At 43.0% G+C, this 16,972-nt stretch overlaps 2 long non-coding RNA genes across 2 annotated transcripts; one reads left to right on the forward strand and one right to left on the reverse strand.

Annotated features, from left to right (window-relative positions):
* Window positions 1–8,342: 8,342 nt before the first annotated feature.
* LOC135301571 (uncharacterized) lies at window positions 8,343–9,964 on the forward strand. The gene is made up of 3 exons (XR_010363323.1): window positions 8,343–8,397; window positions 9,332–9,379; window positions 9,786–9,964. It is a non-coding gene; the product is annotated as an uncharacterized LOC135301571 (long non-coding RNA).
* LOC135301573 (uncharacterized) lies at window positions 8,625–16,779 on the reverse strand. Its single transcript, XR_010363326.1, has 2 exons — window positions 13,945–16,779; window positions 8,625–12,552 (listed from the first exon to the last, which is right to left on the reverse strand). It is a non-coding gene; the product is annotated as an uncharacterized LOC135301573 (long non-coding RNA).
* Between the last annotated feature and the right edge of the window lie 193 nt (window positions 16,780–16,972).

The raw sequence follows: 16,972 nt of genomic DNA on the forward strand, positions 1-16,972 counted from the left end.
TAGTTTGGATTAAATATATCTCAGCTGCTAGAAACAGCTGTGAAAGATTTTTTTTCTCTGCTGTTTTTAAGTGTGATGCATTCCTCCTCTTCACCATCCCTTCATGAAGGGAGAAAGAAAAGCTTGGATAAAAGCCTTGCTCCGGGGCAAGAAAAGATCCAAACTGCAGCTTTGCATAAATCTGTCACTTTGATTCTCCTGAGAACAACTGCAAATGTGAAAAATGGCAGAGTAAAGCAAGCACAGGTGTTAAGTCCTCTTTCTTGTAGTTGTGGGGAGAAAAAAAAGCGAGAAAGCATTTTCTTGTGAGTTGTGAGCAGCCCCCCGAACATGATGCCTTTTGCTCAGCTTTATGCTTCATTAGCTGTACCATAACTATCTCTGTGTCCATTAAATCGTATTTCTAAACCAGAAAGGAAATGGGGAAATTGTCCCTTATCAGTATCTGCTGCAAAATCCACATTAAACTCTTTTGCTGCTTCTGTCATTTTATTCTCTCTATACAACAATTTGTAGGGCTTTCCCCCCTCCCTCTTGCTTTTGAACACTAATGCATCAAAGATTTTCTGAGTTTGGCTCCTGCGTGGGAAGGCAGCCTCTGAGGACGCTCAGTGATGTTTCACCCCAGGGTCAGCTTTGCATCCTGCATTAAACTCCGCTCTTTAACTTCCAACAAAGAAACACTGTTGTTACAAACACTTTTTCTGTCCTCAGTCCTTTCACCTCCAAACGCTTCTGCAACAAGTGGCCAGATTTTGCTCGGGAGGCAGCTGTGGGTCCTGAGCCCATCTTTGCTGGCCGTGCCCTGGTCGCACCCAGCAGGACTGACAGCACCTGGAGGGTGCTGCCCTCGGTGTCACCTGGATTTGGGGCAGCAGGAATGGCACAGGCACCTCCTGCTCTGCCTGGGGCTCCCGCTGCCCCCAGCCATCCCGCACAGACCCCTCTGGCAGCAGCCCAGCTCCACGCCCCTACCTTTGTCCCTTAATCTTCCAGGCTTTCATTAAGCAGGAGGTGTTTTCGTTAAGGCTCCACTGTGCAGAAGGAAATTGCTTTTGCCACTGCAGTCCCAAGGGCTGTACATTTCTCAGGCAATTAGACCTTTATCAGGCTCAACGGTGTAGAGATAAGGATTGCTGAGTATCTGTTGGCTGACACGGACTGACATAGACAAATAGCTTAATTAATGTAAGTGAAATGCTTTGAAGTCCTTTTTATTCTTCTTTTGGGGCTGTTTTTGTTTGTTTGGGGGATTTTTTTATGTTGTTGTTTGTTTGTTTTAATGCTTTGCCCAGTTAATTGATAAATTGATTTGGAGTATATGCAGTGAAATTATTTAGGACATTGTTGAGTACCACCATATCTAAGCCTGGCAAGCTGCTGTCTCCAGCCGTGATGGACTTGGTGACCAGTTCCCTCCTGTGACAGTCTCAGGAGCACAACCTGACGGGACTGGAGACCCCAGATTGCTCACACTGAACCATGCCAGGACCCAGGGTGCTGAGCCAGGAGACCCAGCTCTCTCTGACACTGGAGAAAGCTGCCCACCCCAGGACACCTCTAATCCTTCTCAGCTATAATCCAACAGTGTGTGGAAAATGGTTCACCCACAAGGGAGTTTTGTATTACAGTGCTGCGCTGCTTGTGCTGGAAGCCAAATTAATAGTAAGGTTTGGCCAAGTTCTGCATAGGTTGAAACCTGATTTTTGACTCAGTTTCTGTCTGAGAAAGAGCACGATTTTGGCATCTCCATCAGCAGCTTTGTTTTTGGGCTGTTGCTCCCATTCCAGCAAACCAGGCACAGGTGGCCTGTGCTCAGACTGAGGATACCTGTGGATCTTGTGAGTTGTCACGAGCATTACATGGGGTTGAGTTTAAACAGATGAAAAGTGAGAATCTGTGGAATTTTGGCAGCCTGTACAATTAATTTGCAATGACAGAGGCAGGATGAATTCTACCATTGCAGTACATGGCTTTTCCTGGGGACATGCAGTCCAGGCTAATGCACAGCCCTGCCCATTGTGTGGTGACTGAGGGATCACACTGAATCACACCAAGAGTTGTGCTGGACTGTGACTGGAGTTTCTCATTTCAGTAATCTACCAACCCTCACTGAAACAAACAGGAGGTTGAAACTGATGTCTGTAATGTGATTTGGGTTGCCTGTTGAAACCCAACAGGATTTGTGATCATCTCTCTTACATCCCTCTGAGATCGAAGAAACTTACTATGGACAAGTGCAATTATATACTGATATAATGAACATATGGTTAATACTCCACAGTTTAGATCAGAGCTCAGATCTCTCTTAAGCAAAAGATCATTCTCTGCCCAACATCCAGAAGCTAGAAGACAATTTTCCAAGAGGAATCCTTGGTTCTTAAGATTGCTTCCCTCCTGGTTCATCTTTCCTTAAAGGCATTTGATAAAACGTTAAGTTCTGCATGGACTGAAAATTGCAGAATATTTTCTGAAAGAGAAATACACTGGAAGACAGCAAAACCTAGCTGGCCCAGCAGGAGCTGGAATTGGGACACCAGAGTGTAATTCTCTTTTCTGCCTCTGTGGCATTTTGGGCAAGTCACCAAAAGATGAATCTTTATCCCACTGTACCCCAGATTCTCATCTGTAACTAGGGATAACCCCATTTTCTATGGGGAAGAAGAGATCCTGGAGTATGGTGATACTACATGATAATGGGGACTACATGAATAAAGCTCACGTTGCAGGAAGGACTACTAGCAAAGAATTTATAACTAGTAAATTGAGGGAAAATACAGCAGTGAAATGTTCAGAACTGCTAACTGTGTATTTAAAGGTTTGGGAAAATGCCTAGAGCTGTAAGTAGATGCCAGAAAAATTAATTATGATAATAAAACTTCTGGGAAGAGGTAGAAAAGCTGGAATGATCAAATCATGTGTAATTATGAAGAATATTTTCTGTCCTCTTGGTAACAGAGAGCTGCAAGGAATGTGTGTGTTGCCTCCAGAAATGTGAGGAGCCAGGATGTCATTCTTTCAGAAACAAAACAGACAAGAACCAAAAAGGAAAAAAAATTTAGAAAGGAAGAAAAAGAAGATAAAAGCCAAACCAAACAAATGCCTCACAGGTCAATATGCAACAGCCAGAACTTTGAAAGGCAGCCAGGGGAAATTCCCTGCAAACCTTCCCTCTGCTCACATAGGAATTCCTTGCCCCTAACCTTTGTTTGGGATCAGCTGAATCATACTATATGGTCTTATTTTCCATTCCAGCTGTACACCTCCAGGCTGCACACATCCAAGAGGATCATCAGGGACAAACAAGCCCCTACTTTCTTTTCTTTTCTTCTGGCCCTTGAGTTCATGGTTGGAGATTCTTGTTCAACCTAGTGGTCTCACCTTGGTCTCAAAGAATGATGGGCAGCACCCACAAGACCAGAAGTGGCTGCTGCAGCTGAGAGCTGTGCAATTTCTCCTTCTCTGACATCTTTAAAGGCAGTATTTGCTGCTCACTGCAAAATAATATTCATAAAAACCCAGCCCTGATGGCAAGTTGGCAGCGCAATTATTTAAACGTTCTGTATAGACAGACCAGGTCACTGGTGACTGTTTAGGCTGTGCTGTTTCAAGATGAATTAATTGCCTCCTGGGTTTCTCCTGGCTCTGCAAGGCTTTTCTGGATTTACACATACTGCCAACTGCTATACAAAAAGTCAAAGGGGAAAGATAGAGCTCAGAGAGGAGATACAGATGAGTTCTATCTAGAAAAGCTTTTGTTTATTTGCTTCTGACTATCACTATCTCTTTGTGCCACAACTCTTGTTGTGTTGCAGGCCACTGAAAAGAAATAATAAAAAACCACATTGAAAGCCATGAAAATAAAATGTTTTGATCTTTTTCTGCTGTTTGGGAGAAAAGCTACAAACACCACCCTGCTGAAATGCAGCCCTAGCTGAGCTTTTCATAAACTCACTCCTACAGGCTTCATCCAAATAACAAAGTGGGTCCCCATCTGGAGTTTGTGTCATCCCTTTAGAGGATGCTTTGATACACAGTAGTAGGATTCCCCCATGCACCAGGTCATAATGTTTTCTTGATTCTTCTCCTTTACAGAGATCACAGGCAGTTTTTACTCCTTGCAGAAATGGCACAATTCCTGATGGGATAACTTGGTGCATCACACAGCTTGTCCTCAACAGGCACCAAACAGCCCTGATGCAGTGAGTGCTCAGCACCACCCCAGAGTGCTGTCCTTGTGGATGCTCCCATCCCTTGGCAATATTTTAACACCTTTAAATCAGGCTGTCTGCCTCCTCACACTACTTAGGATTCAGAGCACTTTTCCTAAACATTGCAAAAGGAACCCAGGAGATTTCCTGAAAGAAAGGAAAATTTTACATGGTATTTTTTATCTGTTGGCTCTGCACTGATACTGTCATGCATCTCCTGGATTGCTGACACCTTGGCATTAATTCTCATTGGATTCCTTTGCCAGCTATATCCTGCTGTCTCAGATATGATTTATGCCTTTACTGATATTCTGCCCTATTAAAACAAGACTATCCCTCAGAGATGCCCCCTCTTCTCAATATTTATGAGCAGGTTTGATCTAGAGATTCCCAAACCCAGCACTTTCAAAGAAGACATCATGTAGGCAGCTTTCATGAACTGCAGAAGCCACCAGGGTGATATGACAATCTGATGTGCCATCCTATTGCTCAATGGTTTACTGGGATTAAGAGACCCTGTCCCTTAAGCACTGTGTAATTTCACCAGGGGTGTTAGGAATTTATTGCAGTCTTTTCCAGAAATGGCAGCATTTCAGTGAGGGGATGTTGTGGAGCATCACATTCTCTCACATAAGTGGGGTTCTCACCCTGCATTGAGAGAGTATCCAAATGCCCTTCAGAAACACTTCCAGTGGTGTGTTTATTGCTTTTTCTTTTTTTTTTCCCCACTCCCCAAGTTAAAAGCTCAGACTCTTTTCTTCTTTGTGTTCTTTATATGATCAGCTCTCAATAAGTACATGATTTATGCTTTAGGATGAAACCTGGAAATAACACTCAGATCCCTGGAGAGTTCATTCCTACAAACTAAAGATGCTTTCAAACCATTCTGCCTGATTGCATCCTGATACAGAATGATTCAAGAGAGCAATCCTTATTCACTTCTGCCACTCCTTTGGTGAGAATCATGACAGCACAGTACAGGGGGGAGCCAGCTGTTTGGCTTTTTTATTTTATTTTGGTGTTTTTATCCCATTTTCCACCTCAGCCAGCACCTAATTCTCAGATATATTAGCTCAAGGCAGGAGTAACTGCTCTGATTTCAAGTGAGATGGGGTTTACTCAGCTGGCTGCCTACTTTGCTCAATTATTAATGTTGGAGCACTATTGATTTTGCCTCTCTGAGCTTAGTGGTGAACAAGTGCTGAAAAATGGAAGTGGCAAGAACAGGAACACAGAGAAAGCAGCATATTCCAAAGCAGTTCAGCCACCTGAAATCCAAGTGATCCATGAAATACATTAATATGTGTAAAATCATTCCCATAGCAGTTATTTTTCTCTCTCAAATTCCTCTAGTTACATTCAGTTAACATTACTCCTCTATCCCAGGTTCAAGGATGAGATGTGTCTGGGGTAATGGTTTGGGCAAATGATACCTTTACAGGAGCTGCCTGTAATCTAGGAAGTTCTTTGAGATTTGGTATGTAGAGATAACACACTGAAGAGCTTACAAGGGGTTATTACCAAAGTAATATATTAACCTAGCTGTCACTCCCAAACACAATCTGTTTAATCCCAAAATGTACTTTACTGGCTGCAGTCTCAGGCAGCCCAAAATCTTAGATGGCCCTTTGTTTTCAAAGAATAAAGAAGAGAAAATGCCTCTTAAGAAGTTTACCTTCCTGAGGTGTCCTGACCCAGCCCTAAGTTCACATATCCTATACAAAAATCCTGCAGGACCCTGAAGTGCCTTTCCATATTTTCTCTCTACTCTGGAACATGCTATTGCTGCCAAAACTCACCACGTCCAGCTATAACTCCAGCTGCAGTGTGTTCAGCTCAGATTTGGCCTCAAGGAGCAATTACTGCGACTTTTAAATAAGAGATTTGCACTAAATCCTCACCCAGAGCACAGTCTGTAAAAAAAAAAAAATGGTATGGTATCTAACAGAAAGTTATCAGGCCAAGAAAAAAACTTTGCAGAAAATAGAACAGGTTGTGTATAGATCCATAGGTTTTTACTACAGCATCAGGGAGAACTCAGACCCTACAGTGATGAGCTGTACAAAAACTGCAAGCAGAAATAATTAGTGATGTTTGACATTGGGCTTGATTCAGGTTTTGTCACAGGTCTCCCTCCTGGAGAATGACAGGCTAAATCAAAGCAATGGGACCTGGACGGGAACTCTGTCATTTAACCCTACTCTGACATTGCAATGCTAAGAAATGCATAAGGAAAAAATAATGTAATAGTCAAACTAGTAGTATCCTAACCCCTCAGTGAGAGCAAGTGCCTAAAAATTTTACAATTTCCTTCCCCTTTCATTGTCTCTTGAATAAATGAACAGACAGAAGTTTTGATGTAATTCAGTCAAGCACAAGACTGACTTTTCTTTCTCTTCAGCATGGAGTTGAGGCCAGGTATCCTTTCTCCTAACCAATGGCCAACCAGAAAAATCAGGTAGCTAGGGAAAAACAGAAATAAGAAGAGATGGCTGCAAGTGAGACAGTAAACACCACACCAAGGGGGTGGCTGGGCATAGGCTCCCAAGGGAAGTGGTCACAACACCAAGTTTGTCTGAGTTCAGGAAGTGCTTGGACAACACTCTCAGACACATGGTGGGATTATTTGGCTTGTCCTGTGCAGGGCCAGGAGCTGGACTTGATGATCCTTGTGGCTGCCTTCCAACTCAGGATACTCTAGGATTCTATTATAGGAATTAGTGCAAAGAAACTGCCTGGGTTCCTCTTTGGGTCTACATCACATTCTGTTCACCTTGAGGGAGCTGAGCAAATAGAAGTAACCACAAGTGTTTACCTCCTGTACACTATATTATCCAATAATCTACCGAAATAAAACAATATCCCTTTACATAAGACAGTAAAGGAACAAGTAAGTGAAAATGAGAGGAAAAATAAAACACATACAAAGCAAACAGCAGCTTTGAGGCTACAACCTGTGTGTTAACAAGTTATTTTAATAGGCTATTTCTCTGTCTTCACAGAACTCAGCATGTCTAGAAACACACCTTTTATAGCTGACTTTCTATGACACCAGCTTGTTCCCATCTCTGTAACTAGCTTATTGCAGCTATGACAATAATTGATCAAACTGTAAACCTAATTATAAGGTCTGCTCCCTCATCTGCTATGTTCCTTGGCTGGATGTCACTTTAGGAAGCTGCAGGGATTTAGAGTGGTGGCTGTGTGTGGCATCCATCCCCTCCCTGACCTGCCACTAAGGCTGCCTGATTCAGGACGTGCAGTATGACTCCAGTGGAGTAGCTGGCTACAGACCCTCCAGCCATCAACCCCACCTGGATCTGGTCCTGGCTGAAGAGAGATCAAAGTGGCAGAGGGAGGCAGAAAGGCTGGCAGGAGGGATAAAATGCCTCTGTCTTGTGTCATTGCATCCCACAGAGCTCATGGGTCACACCTGTGAGATACTGACCTGCCCAGAGGTCAAACAGCCCCCTGGGTCTGATAGCTGTGGCGCTGCCTAGAGCACCCAAAGGCCAAAGACAGACAAAATGTTAAGCAGGAGACACCCGAGAGAGATCACTTGCCACTGGGAACACCCACAGGCTACCCCTTGAGAAATCCAGTTTGAACACCCCCAGCAGATTTGACAGAAATATGGATTCAACCATTTGACATATGGGTATCAGTGTGCATCTCATCAGGCAGCTGGACTTGATTTCTGCATGTCCCTCCCTTTAATAGCCAGGTATTTCTTCATGTGGAGAAAATAGATGGTCCCTGTGCTGCCTGGCTCTACCATGAGGAAGTTATGTGTTGACAAAAACATTTTTTATATTTTTGGAAATGCTGAGAAATGTGGGTTGGGAATCCCACATTATGAGTACTGAGAAATTATATTTTGTCAGTGAAGATAGTAGTGGGACAAGAGAAACATGCTCTGCCGTTTCTCTGCAGAATCATTTACCTGTGCTTCATTCCTCAGTGGGGAAACTGAGGAGCTCAGCAGCTCAGGAGCCAAGTCCTGTGCTCAGGGATGAAAGCAAATCCCTCCCAAAGTTCCCATGCCAGCTGCAGCCTGGCTGCATGGTCACAGAAGACAAAGAGGAAGACATTTGTTCTATGACAAAATGTAGAGCCTTAGACACCAGGGCACCTGAACAAAAAATGAGGTGCCCCATGCCATGCCTTGAGGCTCTGTACAGCTCAGGTTAGGAGACACCATCACAGCCACATTGTCATATACAAACCCTAAATTAGGACATTTATCTCCATGTGGGGAATTCACCATACACACATGTACCTAAATGTCTTGGTTTGAAAAGACAAGTGTCTACTAAGGAAGGCAGGAGCTTCTCTTAAAATGGAAAATGTAAACCCCCTCCCCCTGAATTATTATAATTTTGAAATTAAGGGGCTCTCAGGCAAAGACATGGGACTAGGAATAACAGTTCTTTACTAGGAAAATTAAAAATACAAGTTCAATAGTACAAAAAAAATAAACCACTGACAAGAGTCAGAATAGCTGACACCCTGTGGGTCAGGGTGGTGGCAACAGTCCCATTCTATGGTGGCTCAGCCCTCCTGCAGTGCCAGCTGTGGTTCTGTTGGAGCAGGGATCTTGTAGAAAGGTGGAGTTTTCCTCTGAAGGTCCACTGGCAGTGTAGATGTGCCTGGTCTTCCTCTGGGAATGTAGGGGAGAAGGAAGCTGCTCCTCAGGGAATCCAGTGGGAAAAGGCTGCTGTGTGTTGTTCCAAATCCCAGATTATTTCCAGGTAGGAATGCTTCGCTCCTCCCCCTGGGTGCAGGATCTCTCAATGGGATGATGGAATTTTATCAGCCATGCAGTGACACTCCCTGGCCCATTAACACCTGGAGGGAGGATTGACTGTGGAAGAGATAAAGAAAACTGCCCAATGAACAGAAGATAACTGCCCCACCTCTAACAGATAGAAATAGAATACACACCCTCAGCCACATCTTGCAAACTAAGACACTGAGAGATGTGTTACATGCCTAATGTCAAACAGCCTTGCAAGTCACAGATCCTTTAATTTAATTACCAGTACTTGAAAATGCAAATCAAAGTTTCTGTGGATGAAAACAAGGAAATTGACTGACTCAAAAATCCTTAACTTTCTAAGCCAAGATGTCCCTTTGGAGCTGAAAAAATTGCAGAAATGACTGCCACAGTAAGTAGATTAACCTTTCTTCTAAAGACATGAAATATCCAAGTAAGAAAGACTTTAGTTGCAGTAATTACTTGACTTTAATAAAATAAGTGTATGAATTAAGTGTATTTCATCAAAGTAAACTAATTTTTATTCATACCATTAGAGGTAATAATAAGAGTTAAAAAATCAGAAGCATTGTTTCGTGTCCTAAGAAGCTTTAGAAGCACAAAGGAATTAAGGATTTGCTAATAAAAAGTGGTGAATAAACAAAAACCACAGAATGATTTTAAGAAGCTTGAATAAGCTAGAGAAATCAATGCAAGATAAATGAGAATCCAGAGAAATCTGATTTATATTAAAAATCCCTAAAAAGAATCATGCATCATAGTCCGGGTGAAATGAAATCACTGTGTCTTTTTTCCAGACCTGAACAGACGTGCCCAAAATGCAGATTCCAACACAAGAAAGGCCATTTCTTGGGAAATTTGGGACAGCTCTAGGTGGTGATTCTGGCAAAGGTGTGTCATGCAAAGAAGCAGATCTCAGTGATAAGGATAAAACCAGGATGAGAGAAAACTGACAGAAGATGACCAGAATAAAAATATACAGGTACATGAGCCTAACATTTTTCTCCAGTTCTACTTTTATGGAAATTGCAATAAATAAACAAAGTCCTGCTGCTTCAGAAGGGGAAATCAGTGATCAAAGAGGTCTTTCAAGGTGCCATTAAAATTAAGGCAATACATTTATGCTTGCACTTAAGCACATAAGCAGTTATTTAACCAGCTCTAGGTCTTTCATTTTTCAGCTATTGCCAGTGTTGGACCCTGAGCCCCTGGTGAGGCTTTGCTCACCAGCAGTGTTATGTGTGATCAGAGCATTTTGGTGCTGTAACTTAAAGCCCAAAACTGCAAAACACCAACTTCACTTAAGAAGTGCTCAGCGCCCTCAGCTGTCTGAAAACCATTTTGTTTTCTGACAAAATTTCAGTCTGAGTTTACTGCCTCAAATAGCCTCAGAAAAGTTCTCCTTCTCTACTTTTTCTTGCAAACCAAATTATTCCCAGTAGTCACTGCTCTCCCAGTGCCACAGGCAGGAACACCTTCCACTAGATCAAGCATCTCAAAGCCCCATCCAACCTGGCCTTGAATACTTCCAGGGATGGGGCATCCATCCATAGCTTTTCTGGTCAACTCAGGCCCATTTCCACCACCCTCCTTGCAAAAATAAATCACTCTTATGTGCACTCTAAACCTATCCTCTTTCAGATTAAACTGTTTTCCTTTATCCTGTCACTACTAGTCCTGTTAAAAAGTCTCTCTCCATCTTTCTTACCAGCCCCCTTTCAGTATTGAAAAGCTTTAATAATGCCTCCCCAGAGCCTTTTCTTCTCCAGGCTGAACAACTCCAACTCTTTTAGCCTGTTCACAGGAGAGGTGCTTCAGCACTTTGTTAATTTTCATGGCCTTCTTCTGGACCTGTTCCAACAGGTCCAAAGGTTACTTCTCCCCAGCATACTATCAAAACTGTGAGCATGTTTTGAGTCAGCACAAGCAAAACTGCTTTAGGTAAAAACTGATCCAGGTTAAAAACCTCTGGGCTGGTTCATTCTGATCTGGTTGTCTGTATGGCTCCACCTGCATTTCTTTCAATGGCAGTGCTGTCTCAAAGAGGCTTAAACACCATACAAACTGCACTTCAAGCCTCCTGGCAGCAGCTATATTCCCAGGTATGCTGGGGTATTCCTAAAGCCATCACAGAGACAAGCCAAGGCTGCAACATGAGAATATCCCTTAAACAACCAGGGGAATGCTGCAATTTTTGAGATGTGCTTGCAAACTTCATTTCCACCCAGTAGAAACTACAGTATCCCAAGAGCAAGATGAGGATATGGTCCCATGTCCCCTGGAGTGCTGCTCATGGTTCATGGCTTGCAGACCCACAAGATGCTCTAGAAAAAACCCAATTAGCTCCTATCAGGAGTGTGATCTGGGGTGTCTTATTGGGAAACTCTGTACTGTAACAGTCTCCATCATGTTCTGGAATTTTCCTTTTAGTGGTTTGTCTTTGCTGCATCCCATCAAAACTGCCAGTGCAGCTCAGTTCACTGGGTAGCACTATTTCCCTCCTCCAGATTGTGTAAAAAGAGAAATAGTGGGGAGTGCAATTACACAACCCACTAGAGTGACATTTTCCACATTTAGCAGGAAAGCAGCTTGTGGAGTCAAAGAGCACTTCAACCAAAAATCCTAGCAAGACATTTGAGGTAAAAAGAAAATAAAGGGTATATATGACTGAAAACATTAGAAAGAGATTTTAGAAAAGGATTTAAGTGCCAAAATTCATTAGGAACTCATTTGCCTCCAGGCTATAGTTGAGAGTTATGCTTTTTAAAATAATATCATGCAGTTTTTTTACATTTTAAATAATCTTAAATCTAAATATTTTTATCTTGACCATCTCTTTGCAGCCAGGAAGAAATGCTTTCTTTATGTCATAATGTGTGATGGGAGCCTGGCTCATCCCTCCCCATGGTCCATCTGGTGGTATGGAGCTGTTCTCTTCTAATGAGGAACACAGGTGCATTTCAGGATAAAGAAAGCAGTCTTATCTGCCAGAGATTTTTGCCACACTACTTTCTGAAGAGAGCCCTCCTGAGCTCCATTCTTGTTTAATTTCCTCTTGGAGATTTATACAAACATTAAGAAGGCAGTTCTTCCAAGGGAAGCCTGCTGCACTGGACAGTGCACTGTGTGTGATTCTTCCTCCACAAGGTGCACTGACATTGCTCCTTGGCTGTCTGAGACTTCTCCATCTGACCTGGAATCCTCATGTTCCATTCCCTTCTTCCATGGCTCTCCAATTCCTTCTCAATTAAACCCTAAAACAGTCCCACTTTTACTTTGGATCATTCTTAGGCAAAAGAAAACCTCCCTCCCCCATCTCTGAGCCCTGGGTCACGTTTGCTTGTTGACCTGCCTGTGTTTTCCTGGCACGGCTGTACTTGGCAGCAGTGCCACATTCCAAGGGCTTCAGACATTTTCTCAGTCTGCTGCCTTCTTGGTGCAAATTTCACACTCAGAAAGAGCAAAAGAAAAGGGCAAAGATGCCTGTATTTTTTAATTCTTCTGGTATTCTGGAGCTCCTGCCCTGTTCAACCGATGACAATATGGAAAGAGAATTGCTGCCATCTGTTGGAAAGAGAAAACAAAGATGGTGGTCAGTTTGGTTTTTAGATTTTCTGCACATTTATCCATCTTATTTTTGGCATGGCAGCTGTTGAGTGAAATGTACTGCATCCTGAGCTGACACCAGTATCTGCTGATCAGTCACGAAAGAGAAGACAGCCTGAACAAGGACCCTACAGTGCTGTCTCTGGTAGTTATTCCACAGCCAGGAGCCAGTTCAACTCCTCTGCAATGACAGACACAAAATCACAAAACCATCAGACCTGTAGTTAACATTTTGCTCTTCTCTGCAAAATTTCTAAACCAGCCTACTGACAGGCAGAAAATTACTTTGTCATCAGAGTTCCTAAGGCAGGGCCAGGTACCCAGAGGAAATAGTGTGGAAGACTTTTCATTTCTGCTGCTCAGGCTAGACTGTCCATAAGTGCGATATTTTTGCTAGTTTGACTCAAATCACTAAATTTATTAGAAAAAAACCTAGAGATAATATTTTTGACTGGTGACAGAATGAGTTGGTTTCAAGAAAGAAATCAGAGCTGCTGGTGAGGAATTCCAGCAACTTGGCACAATCCAACTGCAACTCACTAGAGGAAGGAAAAATCTGAGAAATAAAACTGTGACATTATAATTTCCCTACATTCCACCAGTCTCTGTATTAGATCATCTAAAAATTCTTCTAGAGCATCTTTACTCTCCTGTGTTATTGCACAGGAGTGTTATATAACTGCAGTTGTAAAAGAAGTTATCCATTTGGCAATATGTGGGAGGGAAAGAGGTACACAACATGCTGCACTGAACTTACAATGGGCCAAAAGAAAAGCAGTTACACACATTCTTTGGCACTACCTTTGCTTCACATATCCTGCCCACAGCAGGGTTATTAGATTGAAAATAAGACCTTGGGTCATTTTTTTTTCTACTACTTTATTTCTGTCATCTTTTGGCTTCCTGGACTTCCGTTTTGATGATTTTCCCTTGGAAGGTAAGAACAGTATCAATAGCAATAGATTCAATACTGGGCTGATAATCAAAAACCCATGATGATCCGAGATTTAACCTGTCCTACCATCTGTCAGTGGCAGACAAACATTTAGATCATACATCTCACTTTCATGCTCTTTGTAGCTGTTTTACTGTAGATGATCATCTAAGGCCTGACTCTGATTAATGTAAATTTTCCCAGCTGGCTCTGAGCCCTCTCCAGGCCATGGTAGCACTTAATTGTTGGAAGAAAGGAATGCATTTCATCATCTTACTTCTCTCTAGGTTATGGTGACATTCATCACAGAGTACTGCTGACTGCAGAAGTTGGATGTGCTTTATAACAACCCCTCTCCCTGACTTAATCTGCTCAAAGCCTGCAAAGAACATATCTTTATGGTGTTTTCAAATTACCTGTCAGCTGGAAATTAAGCTTAATCAGCAAATCTGAAGTCACAGCAAACACTCCAGCATTTATGTTGGCAAGAGGCCCAGGTATTAGGCAAGGTTAGTAGTTCTTCCACAGACATGCAGATAGCTCTGTGGCAGAATAAAGCAAAGCCTCTTTAGGCACCTGAGCTGCTCAGAGGACACGATCCAGACCAGGACAGTGCATATTCCTTGTGTCCTGAGAGAGAAGTCAGTCTTTGGGCTATGTCTGTACATTATCCATGGGATCCTGGTCAAAATTAGGAGTTTCCAGCAGCTACTACAGCAACAATCAAGAAGGTAATGCTGAGACTTAAAAGACAGAAAGAGTAAAGCCAGCAGAAGAGATGCAGAGGCACATGAGTTCCACATAATCCATGACACACAGGGAGATGGATAAATTGTAAGCCCTGAGTGTGTATATAGAGAGATATTCATAGAGAGGTGTTCTTTGTACCAAAGCTTCCCAAAGTTCAAGCCTTGGCTCATTCTCAGGACTCAGCTCCCAGATAACTGCAAAAACAATACCTAACATGTTAGCCCAGACTGATGTGACAATTCAGCACAATTCTTCATCATTTCAGACTAAGCTAAACTGAATTATCCCACATTTTCTAGGGACTAACTTTCTTAAGTAACTTGACTGCATCTGAGCCCTCAGACCCAGAGCTGACCAATGTCTTTTTTTGCAAACAAATGTTATGGAGTGGTCTGGGGAAACTTTTTGGAGTGGTCTGGGACACTTTTATACCCCTTACCTCCAAATATTTATTATCTGTGTCATACAGCATACAGAGATGGGCTACTCCTAACTCAGCCCAGCAGCTCACACCACTCACCAGGAGAGCCAGAACAGATTTCCTTCGTACACAGAGCCCACACATTTCATTTCTGTGTGTCATCTGTCACCTGCAGAATGGACAGAAGGATTCTGAGAGAAACTGGTGAAAAAAATATCTGAATAAAATAGGTGGGCCCAAACAATTGCTTTATTCCTTGTATTCCCACAAGGCGGATGTGCAACAGGAGTTTTGTGCAAACACTTTAATCTTCCTTAGACAGAAGCCATTTTTTCTTTCATGTAAATAAATTGTCTCATATTTTTTATTTTTCACAAAGCCTCTTTGGTTATTTATCTCCTTTCCATATCGACAAGGACTCTAATTTTTCTTTGGCTTTTAAAAAGCAAAGTGTTTCATTCCAATTATCGTCAGATATATGACTTCTGCTTCCAGGCAACCCACCTCCATTTTAGAACTGCAAGCAAGGACTATTCTTGCATTTGGATCTCTTCAAAGCATTGTGAGATACATAAATCTTAGTGGCAGAGAAGCACACACTGAAAAGATAAACTGCTCCCCCAGAACTTGGGTATTTGTGGCTTAAATAAGATCTGTTCCCAGAAATTAAATCTGGGTACTATAACCCGATCTGGGATTACTGAGGGAACAAACAGCTATCAGAAGTGGGGGGGAAACAAACCAAAACAACAACAACAAAACCCCCAAATGTTTATTTAAAATCTTCTGACGAGTAAAACTCAATTTTCTTTGCTGCACATGCAGTAAGGTCTTGCCGTCTGCAAGAACTTAAAGCTCAAATAAAAAGCCATGATGAGCTGCTAGTAATTCTGTTCCTCAGTCTCTCAGAAGGTTTCTTTATTGCCCCCCTAACTCCCATACACTCCCAACATCCAGCCACAGATGCAGTGATGGGACATGACAGCAATTCCAAAATCTTATTCCCTCCCAGAGAGAAGATCTCATTCCACCATCAAGAAGGCAGATTCTGTTCATTAGCAGAGTAAACAAAAAGCACATGGATTATGGACTCAGCATGCATAAATCTGCTATCAGACCTGTTTCTTTGCACCATGTAGTTGGTCCCAAATGTTTGCTGGCTTTATTTCTTTGGGAGATTTGTAAGCTGCAGCCCGTTGAAATGCTGAACCTGTGAAAGGACTCTTCCCTACCAGTGTCCACTATTCAAACATCCAATGGCACCTTACTTCTCTCCTTCATCCTGGGAAACCCCTGCCTGTGGCACTTGGAGGGCAGCTGGGGAGACCAGCCTATGGAAAGGCACGATTTTATTAGACAACAGGCAGTTCACACCTCCTAGGACATGGAAAAGCAGCATTTTCAAATCAAAAAAGCTTATTTTCGAGCCATGGGGTTATTTAATGAAAGATTGGTATTTTCCACATCGGAAACTGACATTTTAGCTACAATGGCTACAATTTTTCATTTTGTAAAGGAACGAACCAACATGTCCTGGTTGGCTTTGTGACTTGAGAACAGGCAGTTGAGGCACTCCCAGACCTGTATCCTTCCAAACACAGTAACAAAGCTCCGGGGCAGTGCAGGGTGAATGACCCCAGCTAACCCCATCCCGGGAATCTGCCATGTAAAGCATTCCAACCACACTGTTTGACAGCCATTAATGAACTGTATCCCCACAGCATGGCAAACCCCTTCCTAACTGATTTGATCCAGTGGCAAAAATCACTAAAATGTTCTGTGCAATAACGTTCCCTTTTGTTCACCTCACACCCATCCCTCGCTTTTGCCTCACGCCAGGAGAAGCCATTCCTCCCCTTGTCCTGGGCAGGGGCGAGGCCACACCTCGAGTGCTGTGCTCAGTTCTGGGTCCCTCAGTTCAGGAGGGACACTGAGGGGCTGGAGGGGGTTCAGGGAAGAGCAATGGAGCTAGGGAAGGGTTTGGAGCCTGAGTCCTGTGAGGAGCAGCTGAGGGAGCTGGGTTTGTTTATCCCGGAGAAAAGGAGGCTCACAGGTGCCTTATAGCTCTACAAATCCCTGACAGGAGCGGGTCGGGCTCTGCCGCCACAAAATTAGCGACAGGACGAAAGGACATGGCCTCAAGCTGTTCCAGGGAAAGTTTAGGCTGAACATTGGGAGGAATTTCTTCACGTAAAGGGTGATTCGACATTGAAACGGGCTGCCCAGGGAGGTGGTGGAGTCGCCGTCCCTGGAGGTGACTGTAAAGGAAAGCC

This window comes from Passer domesticus, chromosome 5 (genome assembly GCF_036417665.1).
Source record: "Passer domesticus isolate bPasDom1 chromosome 5, bPasDom1.hap1, whole genome shotgun sequence".
Classification (NCBI taxonomy): Eukaryota; Metazoa; Chordata; class Aves; order Passeriformes; family Passeridae; genus Passer; species Passer domesticus.